This window comes from Bubalus kerabau, chromosome 1 (genome assembly GCF_029407905.1).
Source record: "Bubalus kerabau isolate K-KA32 ecotype Philippines breed swamp buffalo chromosome 1, PCC_UOA_SB_1v2, whole genome shotgun sequence".
NCBI classification, from domain to species: Eukaryota; Metazoa; Chordata; class Mammalia; order Artiodactyla; family Bovidae; genus Bubalus; species Bubalus kerabau.
In genome coordinates this window covers 179,126,525-179,137,766 of record NC_073624.1, presented here as the reverse complement: position 1 = coordinate 179,137,766, position 11,242 = coordinate 179,126,525, and positions in this window count along the sequence as shown.

Sequence of the window (11,242 nt, the reverse complement as noted above, 5' to 3'; positions counted from 1 at the left end):
AGATTGCTGGGAGAATTATCAATAACCTCAGATATGCAGATGACACCACCCTTATGGCAGAAAGTGAAGAGGAACTCAAAAGCCTCTTGATGAAAGTGAAAGTGGAGAGTGAAAAAGTTGACTTGAAGGTCAACATTCAGAAAACGAAAATCATGGCATCCGGTCCCATCACTTCATGGGAAATAGATGGGGGAAGAGTGTCAGACTTTATTTCTTGGGGCTCCAAAATCACTGCAGATTGTGAATGCAGCCATGACATTAAAAGACGCTTACTCCTTGGAAGGAAAGTTATGACCAACCTACATAGCATATTCAAAAGCAGAGACCTTACTTTGCCAACAAAGGTCCGTCTAGTCAAGGCTATGGTTTTTCCTGTGGTCATGTATGGATGTGAGAGTTGGACTGTGAAGAAGGCTGAATGCTGAAGAATTGATGCTTTTGAACTGTGGTGTTGGAGAAGACTCTTGAGAGTCCCTTGGACTGCAAGGAGATCCAACCAGTCCATTCTGAAGATCAGCCCTGGGATTTCTTTGGAAGGGATGATGCTAAAGCTGAAACTCCAGTACTTTGGCCACCTCATGCGAAGAGTTGACTCATTGGAAAAGACTCTGATGCTGGGAGGGATTGGGGGCAGGAGGAGAAGGGGACAACAGAGGATGAGATGGCTGGATGGAATCACGGACTTGATGGATGTGAGTCTGGGTGAACTCCGGGAGCTGGTGATGGACAGGGAGGCCTGGCATGCTGCGATTCATGGGGTCGCAAAGAGTCAGACACGACTGAGCGACTGAACTGAACTGAGATAGATTTGCAACTATTTGAACATAGATCTCACAGAAGAGAGGGCTAGAGATGTGATTTCTTCTAGGTAACTGTGGGCTGGACAGAGACAATGTCCAGAAGTAAGGTCTTGAAAAGGCACATGTTTCAGAATACTGAGGCTCAAAATGAAGCAGTTGCATGTGTAGGGGAATGTAGAAGAAGCCAAGTGATGAGAGTTGGTGTCAGAACTTGGAGTGAAGAGCTGGGCTCCTTGTTACAGTTGAAACTTCAAGTCCCGGAGAGTGCCTACTCACATGTTGTATTATTGTTCAATCATTAAGTCATGTCTGACTCTTTGCAATCCCATAGACTGCAGCATGCCAGGCTTCCCTGTCCTTCACTGTCTCTTGGAGTTTGCTGACACTCATGTCCATTGAGTTGGTGATGCTATCTAACCATCTCATCCTCTGCTGCCACCTTCTCCTTTTGCTGTCAACATTTCTCAGCATCAGGGTCTTTCTTAATACATATTGTATACTTTCACTTTATTAATTTTGTTTCTAAGAAATCCTATGAATAAAAATGAGTCCCTTCCTTATTTTTAATGTTGATTAATATTCTGGCACCTGTGTTATAAGAGTCCCATACTGGAAGCTCTGTGCTCAGGTACTCTTCCCTGTCTTGAGAACTGCTCATTCCCCACGACACACACACACACACACACACACACACACACACAGAGTCCTCCAAGGGCAATGCTACTACCAGCTATTCTTACCCTCAGCCACAATAATTAGGAACAGTGATACAAGACAGGCTCTCAATATTAGATTATCTTTCCCCTAAAACTGTAGAAACAATACCTAAATTTCTGTTATTAAGTCACCCATGGACATTTAAATATGGGGCTCCATTTTAATATGGCCATTTTGTGTGCAGCATTTAAAGAACAATAAAAACCCATGTGAAAAAAAATAAAACAGAAAAAAAAATGTGAGGGAAAAGGATCAAATAAGCTCAGGTGGTCCCTATAGTTTATGATAAAGTTTCCTTGATTCTGGCAACATTTAAACACCAGTTATAACCCCATGATGCCCAGAATAGTAAAACAACATCCCTTGGAGAGTAAGGAGATCAAACCAGTCAATGTTAAGGAAAATCAACCCTGAATACTCATTTGAAGGACTGATGCTGAAGCTGAAACTCCAGTATTTTGGTCATCTGGTGTGAACAGCTGACTCACTGGAAAAGTCCCTGATGCTGGGAAAGATTGAGGGCAGAGGAAAAGAGGGTATCAGAGGATGAAATTTCTGGATGCCATCACCGATGCAATGGACAAGAACTCGGGCAAACTTTGGGAGATGGTGAGGGACAGAGAGGCCTGGCATGACAGTACATGGGTCTCAAAGAGTTGAATTTGACTAGATGACTGAATGACAACAACAAGAATAAAATAAACCAAATTAAAAATGGGAAGAAAATCTAAATAGACATTTCTCCAAAGAAGACATGTAGATAGCCAAACATCACATGAAAAGATGCTCAACATCACTAATTACATAGAAATGAAAATCAGTACTATAATGAGGTATCACCTCACTTCAGTCAGAATCAGTTCAGTTCAGTTCAGTCACTCAGTCGTGTCTGACTCTTTGCGACCCCATGAATCGCAGCATGCCAGGCCTCCCTGTCCATCACCAGCTCCCGGAGTTCACCCAGACTCACATCCATCAAGTCCGTGATTCCATCCAGCCATCTCATCCTCTGTCGTCCCCTTCTCCTGCCCCCAATCCCTCCCAGCATCAGAGTCTTTTCCAATGAATCAACTCTTTTCATAAAGTGGCCAAAGTACTGGAGTTTCAGCTTTCGCATCATTCCTTCCAAAGAAATCCCAGGGCTGATCTCCTACAGAATGGACTGGTTGGATCTCCTTGCAGTCCAAGGGACTCTCAAGAGTCTAATCTAATACAGTTATGTAAAGTTTAAAAATAAAATAAAATTAAAAGATTAAAAAAAAAAATGCATTGTAAATATAAACTTAAAAAAAAAAAAAAAAAAAAAAAAAAAAAGAGTCTTCTCCAATACCACAGTTCAAAAGCATCAATTCTTCGGCGCTCAGCTTTCTTCACAATCAGAATGGCCATCATCAAAAAGCCCCCCAAATAATACATATTGGATAGAGTATAGAAAAAGGAATTCCTCTACAGTGTTAGTGGGGATGTAAATTGGTGCAGTCACTGTGGAGAACAGTATGCAGGTTTCTTAAAACAAACAAACAAACAAAAAACATAACGACAACAACTAAAATAGAGCTAACATATAACGCCACAACTCCACTCCTGGGGATATGTATGGAGAAAACTATAAACAGAAAAGATACACACATTTTAATGTTCATTGCAGCACTATTTACAAAAACCAAGACGTGGAAGCAACCTAGATATACATCGACAGTTGAATCGATAAAGATGTGGACCATATATACAATGCACTATTACTCAGCCATAAATAATACCATTTGCAGCAACACGGATGAATCTGGAGATTATCATTATAAAGGAAGTAAACCAGATAAGGAAACATATCATATGATATTATTCATACATGTAATCTTATAAAAAATACAAATGAATGTATTTACAAAATGAATATAGAGTCAAAGATACAGAAAACAATCTTATGATTACCAAACTGGAATGAGGAAGGGGTAAATTAGGAGGTTGGGATTAACATATACACACTACTGTATATAAAATAGATAACAAAAAAGACCTACACTATAGCACAGAGTCATACTCAATATTTTGTAATAACCTATTAGGAAAAGAATCTGAAAAAGAATGTGTGTGTGTGTGTGTATACACATATGTATATGTGTGTGTGTGTGTGTGTAAAATTGAATGACTGTGCTGTACACCTGCAACTACATGATATTGTAAATCAACTATACTTCAATAAAAAAGAATAAAGTAGAATTGAAAAAATAGAACACAAAATGTCAGAGTGCATCATACATGCATGCTTGCTAAGTCACTTCAGTCATGTCTGATTCTTTGTGACTCTATGGACTGTAGCCTGCCAGGCTCCTCTATCCATGAGGTTTTTCAAGCAAGAATACTGGAGTGGGTTGCCATTTCCTTCTCCAGGGGATCTTCTCAACCCAGGGATTGAACCCATGTCTCCTGTATTGGCAGGCAGATTCTTTTCCACTGAACCACCTGGGAAGCTGACATGCAATCTTTGATTGAATTCAAAAGAATGGGTTCCACAAGATGGCTGCAAATGATTGATATTTAAAAAATAGATCTAATCACTAAAGGCAAAGGTAACAATAATAAAGGATATGTGAAGTAAGATGGCAATGCATCTAAAAGGTGGTTTATTACATCTATGCATGTAGAACAACTTTCTATGCTTGAAAACCCATGGAAGGGAGGACAAAATATAGATAGATTTGACTACTCTAAATTCATAAAGTTTCACACAACCCAACACACACATTGTATATACAAATAAGATTTAAATGTCAAATAGCAAACTTGTTTTAAAAATTGAAGGAATGAAATAAAAAAAATAAGAATAAAGGAGACTAGGGATTGATAATCCTGAGTAATGGAAGGAGTTGCAGCTTACAGCAGCTTTGGGTGAAATAGAGTCACAGAAATGGTGCCTGACACACCTGCGTGGGGGAAGGGAAGAGTGGAGAGAGGGTGAGATGTATGAAAGAGTAACAGGGAAACTTACATTACCATATGTAAAATAGATGGCCAGTGGGAACTTGCTGTATGGCTCAGGAAACTCAAACAGGGGCTCTGTATCAACCTAGAGGGGTGAGATGGGGAGGGAGATGGAGAGAGTTTCAAAAGACAGGGGATATATGTATACCTATAGCTGATTCATTTTGAGGTTTGACAGAAAACAGCAAAATTCTGTAAAGCAATTATCCTTCAATAAAAAAAAATAAGTTAATAAAAAAAAAAGTGAGAGAGAGAAGTAGCATGTATCTCTATTTCCAGCAAGAAGACTTGTCAAGGGATTTAAAATACATCTCACTCTTCCATTTTTCCTTATGTTGGAACACAATTTCTGGCCTTTTATCTCAGAGATAGAAATGAAATAAGTTATGAAGGAAATTATATGGAAAACAAAATAAAGCAGAAAAAGTAAAAGCACTCAGATACCAATATGGAAAGCAAAGAACATCCATAGACAATTTTCAGTACAGAAAGTAAATGGCTAATAAACCCTCAGATATATCTAGTCTTCAAGGTAATAAAATCATTGCAAAGTAAAACTCTTTATCATCTTCCTGTTTGCATAGTAAATGCAATTTTTCCAAGTGAATACTCAGTGTGGGAGAAGACTCTATGAAATATGAATCTCAATAACTGGGCTTGCAATAGTAAGTGGGCTTCATAGTTACTCCTATTGATCTGGATCTTTCTAATAAAGACAGAACATCATCAAATATACCCTATGTTAAAATTTTAAAAAATGAATAAAATGTTCTCACCTAACAGCAAATTCTTCCTTACCTAAGTTTATTTTCCTACACCTATATGTTGCAAAATTCTGGAAAATTTCAGAGTTTCTGTTTTTTCTTGAGTCTCATCCAACAGATTTTCATCCCCAAAACTTAATAAGGAGCAGTATTCCTTGTATTGCTGAGTCCAATAGAGACTTATCACTAAATAAATAGGTTAATTTGCCGATCAAGCAAACAAACATGGAGATCTCAAGGCTCTGGGCCAGCTGTTTGGATTTTCCAGTGACTTCAGGTAAATAATATTGGGTTTAATCCTCTCTGACTTTTTCCTGTAGTGTCTACTGGACCTGGATGGGAAGGCTGAGAAGAAGGTCTCTACATGGAAGTCCAAATTTCTCCCTGGGTGCTTGATGAAGCATCTGGGGCTCAAACTCTGTCTCCAGATAATAAAGAAGGAAGGAGTACCTGAGCTTAATTTAGGAATCCAAATGCAAAAACTATGCTCCCTCCAGCTCAAGGTTGAACTTGCTCACTCATTGCAGCAGTGAAGAGATTAAGAGCTCTTTATATTCACTGTATCTGCTCATTTTCATTAGTACTCCAACCCTGAGTACATTTCCCCATGGGAGCATGTCTGGACAGAATGGAAATTTTCTGTGCTGATTTGCTGTTCCCAAGAGATTAGTTTAGATGTCAGGTCTATCCAATGCTTATTGCTATTCCATGAACTCTTCTGGCTTCCAAGGGTGAAACATGGATCCTTTTTAACAATCTTGATTTACAGTCTTGAGTCAAAGATTTCTCCAAAGCTGAGCCAGAGAATCCTGTCTTGACTAGGTCCTTTGAATCTGAAATATTGACTTGTGGTGGGAACACAGCTCCTGATATCTCCAGAAAATTTTTATTTATTTTTCAATAAAAGAACTGTGTTCCTTTGCTATAAAATCATCATTAAAATAATCCTTGTTTTATAAGGATTTTAAAAACAAAAAAGTATGCTTTTGATACATCAGTCAAGAGTTTCATGCTTTTAATATAAATGAAAAGTTGGCATTGGAATTGCATTTACTATGCAAACAGGCAGATGGCAAAGGTTTTTCTTCGCAGTGATTTTACTGCCTGGGATACTGGATATATTTTGGGGTTTATTAGCCATTTATTATCTGTATTGCAAATAAAGTCCTCTATTTATTAAAAAATTGATAATCATAAAAGACATGGTTAGATCATTTTTTGCAAAAGTCCAATCAATGGGGATGGAACAATTACAAGCTTCATTCTAAATTTGCAGAATTGTGGTTCAGAAGTGTTACATGGTTGTTCCAAAGTTATGAACTGAGTAAGGGATGCACTTAGTTTAGAATACAAAATATTTCTTAGTTCTCTTACACCAGGCCAGTGGTCTCAATCAGAGATGATTTTGTCTCCAGAGGATCCTTGGGAATATGGGGAGAAATATTTGATTTTCCCACAAGGGGAAGAGTTCCTGGACATAGTGGGTTGAATCCAAGGATGCAGGTCAGCAAACTACAAAGTACAGGACAGGCCCCACCACAAGGAAGTATCCATCCAATGTCAACTGTGGTGAAGTTGAGAAACATGGTTCTTCACAAGACATTCTCCCAAAATCAGTATGTATATGAATCACTAGGGAATCTTATCATTAAATACAGATTCTGATTTGGCAGGACTAGAGTGGCCCAGAGATTCTGCATCTGTAACAATCTCCCAGATGTTGTTGATGTTGCAGGTCTAGTTCTTTGGAAGAGTCTGAGTATTAGGACTGTGGTCCAGTGTTAGAGTCAGACGGAGGTATTTTCCCAGGTGGTGCTAGTGGTAAACAACATGCCTGTCAGTGCAGGAGACACAAGAGACATGGATTTGATCCCTAGCTCAGGAAGATCCCCTGGAGGAGGGCATGGCAACTTACTCCAGTATTCTTGCCTGCAGAATCCCACAGACAGAGGAGCCTAGTGGACTACAGTCCAGGGGGTCCCAAAGAGTCAGACATGATTGAAGCAACACAGCATGCACACGCATGCACATAGATGTTTTAGTTCTTCTCCATCAAGACTCTTCTTTCTCACATCATGTCAAATGTAAGGTGATCAAATGCTGGACCAATAACAAATGTGGTGGTCAAATGCCATTCTGCTTCTGCCTTAACAAATTTACACACATCTTTTGAGTATTTCCCTCTGGACAGATGGTAAAACTTTTAGGCCTTGTTTCCTCTTATGTTGTTGTTGTTGAGTCACTCAGTCGTGTCTGACTCTTTTGTGACACATGGACTGTGGCCCATCATGTTCCTCTGTCCATGGGGTTTTGTGCCATTTCCTTCTCCAGTTTCCTCTTACATGACTAGGGAAAATCCTCCTAAGGAGTAGGTCGAGGAGTTTTTTAATATTTCAGAGCTTATAGAAAATCACCTGGTAGAAAACAGTTGCTCACTTCACTGCAGCTATTATGACTGTGTTGTAGGAGAAGACTCTTGAGATTCCCTCGGACAGCAAGGTGATCAAAGCTGTCAATCCTAAAAGAAATCGATCCTGAATATTCATTGGAAGGACTGATGCTGAAGCTGCAACTTCATACTTTGACCACTTGATTTGAAGAACTGACTCACTGGAAAAGACCCTGATTCTGGGCAAGATTGAAGGTAGAAGAAGGGGACAACAGAGGATGAGATGGTTGGATGGCATCACCAACTCGGTGGACATGAGTTTGAGTAAGCTCCAGGAATTGGTGATAGACAGGGAGGCCTGGCATGCTACGCCAGGAAGGCCCCTGGCGTCCATGGGGTCACAAAGAGTTGGACTCAACTGAGCAACTGAACTGGATATGTTCTAATTTTATTGGAACCACTTTATGCCTCCAAACCAAATTTTGCCCACTTAATTCCATTCTCATCACTTAATTGTCAAGAATGATCTCTGTATTGCTAAATCTAAAAGACATTTATCTTTTTAGCATATGATAATGTATTTACAAATTAGTTGACCAACACACACATCCAAGTCTTGGCTCTCAGCTATTCTCATTACAATCTCTTATGACTTTCAGGTAAAATTTCTCAGCTTGCAGTCTCTCTGAATCTTTCCTGAAGGAGCTGTGTGTTCCCAGGATCACGTGGAGACACAGTCTGATAGGAAGGTCTCTGGAAGTCTGAATTCCTCCCTGCGTGGTTGAAGACGAAGTCTGTAGCTATGTTCTCAGAGAAGACTGAAGTAAGGAGTGAAGTGCCAGTTTCTTTACAGACAACAGGACTCCAACACAAGTATGTCTCCTTCGATTCAAGGATGTAGAAGCTGAGGGACTGCAGGAGATATTTATGGATGCCTAGATCTGGTCATTAGGGACGTTTCCCTCTTGTTACTCCAGCCTCAAGCATGTGATTTCCCCTAGTGCACCGGTCTAGACAGAAGTTCCTCTTAATGATTCTCTGTTCCCAAGAGACTAGGTCACAATTCATGTGAATACTATTAATATCAATCTTTCTCCATGAACTCTTGTGCCATATAGAGGTATAACCTCCTAGTACCTTATTCTACTATGAGTCCACATTTTCTCAAAAATAAGACTGAGGAACCTGTCTTGATTAGGTCCTTTGAATCTTCAAAGCATTAATTTGTGGTGGTGACAGAGTCCTATATCTGCAGAAAATTGCTGTTACCCTTTCAACAAAGCAAAGAATTGGATTCTTTAATATGAAACTTTGAACACTGTACCTTTTGGCCTCAATGAAACTTTTGCTTAAACAAGTAGGATTTTTATACTTGTATCACAAATTAAGTTAGTAAAATTAGTGGTTGTCATTTAGTCCTTCATTAAAAAAAAGTTGATGTATGGCAAAACCAACACAATATTGCAAGGTAATTAGCCTCTAGTTAAAATAAATAAATTTAAATTAAAAAATAAATAAAAGGAAAAAATCTAAAAAAAATAATAAAGATTAAAAAAAACAAAAAAAACAGATACATTTAGATCTCTATTTAAGCCATATAACCTGTATTTGCAGATTATAATTAATCTTTATGAAAGTTCATTCTATGATGTTATACTGTATGTACTCCAGTGAAGAAATTGGACTTGGAGGAATTTAGTGACTTGCCCAAGATATAAATTGAGTGAGGGATGGGAACCTTGATTGGAATTCTGTCAGGATATTCCCAGTTCCCTGTGGGCCACTGGTTTCCAACCAGAGATCATTTTGCCCCTTGGGATATTTGGTGATATCTGAAAAAGTGCTGCTAACACCCACAATGTGTGGGATAGAACAGAAAACAAATAATTATTATGCCCCAAGGTTAACAGGGAGAAGATGAGAATACCTATTCTAGTCCAATGCTTCTCCAAACTCACTGTACATAAGAATCCCCTATGATTGCAGTTATAATGCACATTCTGACTTAGTAGGTTCTGGTTGGCCCTGAGATGCTGAATTTCTAACAAACTTCTGGGTGATGATAATGCATTCAGGATTTGGTCTGTGGACCATTCTTTGGGTAGTAAGTCTTTGATCCTTTGTTAGAGTCTAGAGTAGATAGTTTTAAGCCTTTTGCACCCAAAAAAGGCCTTTGCATGTAATTTTGAAAGAATGATATTTACTCATTCCAGAGGCCATGATAAATTTTGGCTTTGTTTCTTTTATATAAGGGCACTTAAGTGACTCCGAATACTATACTTCTGAAAGATACTTTTTAATAATCAGAATAAGGGCCACCAAAGAATGGCCACATCCTAATCCACAGAACCTTAGAATATATTATTTTATATAAGGAGGGGGATTGAGTTGGTAGATAGAGGGAAGTTGTTAACCAGCTGACCTCAATATATTAAGATTGACCATGATTGTCTTTTTAAACAAAATTTTAATTGGAATATAATTACTTTACAGTGTAGTTTCTGTATTGTATTGTTGTATCGAAACTAAATTGTATTAGCTTCTGCCATGTGACAGCCGTAAGTATATATGCCTCCCTTCCTCTTGAGTCTCCTTCTTATCCCCTCCCCTATAAGTCTTCATAGAGCAGCCAGCTGAGCTCCCTGTGCTCAACAGCAACTTCCCGCTGTTGTTGTTCAGTCAGTGCATTGTGTCCAACTCTTTGCCACCTCATGGACTGAAGCATGCATGTCAGACTTCCCTGTCCTCCACTGTCTCCTGGAGTTTGCTCAAACTCATGTCCATTGAGTCAGTGATGCCATCCAACCATCTCATCCTCTGTTGCTCCCTTCTCTTCCTTCCCTCAATCTTTCCCATCATTGGGGTCTTTTCCAGGTGTTCCTATATTATGTTACATGTGTGTGGGTTGTGCTAGGTCACTTCAGTAGTGTCCAACACTGTGTGACCCTATGGACTGTAGCCTGCCAGGCTTCTCTGTCCATGGGGTTCTCCAGGCAAGAATACTGGAATGGGTAGCCGTGCATTCCTCCAGGGAATTTCCCCAACCCAGGGATCAGATCCATGACTCTTACATCTCCTGCACTGGCAGTCAGGTTCTTTACCACTAGCACCACATGGGAAGCCCGTACTAAACACCTATATGTTAGCAACTATTATGCACTCTTCTTGTATTGATGACTTTAATATTATATAATGTATTTATATTTAGTTTTGGCTTTTTTTCCTTTATCTGTTTAAATTTCTACTCCCCCCACCCCTTACAAACCCTTGTGTCAAAAGTAGATCGCAGGGAGGGAGCTGCTCAGCTACAAAGGAAACCTCCATCCAGAAGCAGGTTGACTAGGAATGGTTTAGCACCAGGTTCCGCATGAATGTGCGGTGCGTGACAGGCAGGGGCAGCTACCCATGTCCCAGGACAAAGGGTTATCTGCACTAGACCCCAGTCCGTTCTCGGGGCAGGGCATGCCATGCCACGCCCCAAGGCTCGTGGGCAGTGGCGCGTCGGTGGAGACGGCAGGGGACTGGCTATCTGAGGCTCCTGTGGCGCTGCCGAATCCTTCAGCCTGGGCGGGATTCTGACTTAGAGGCAT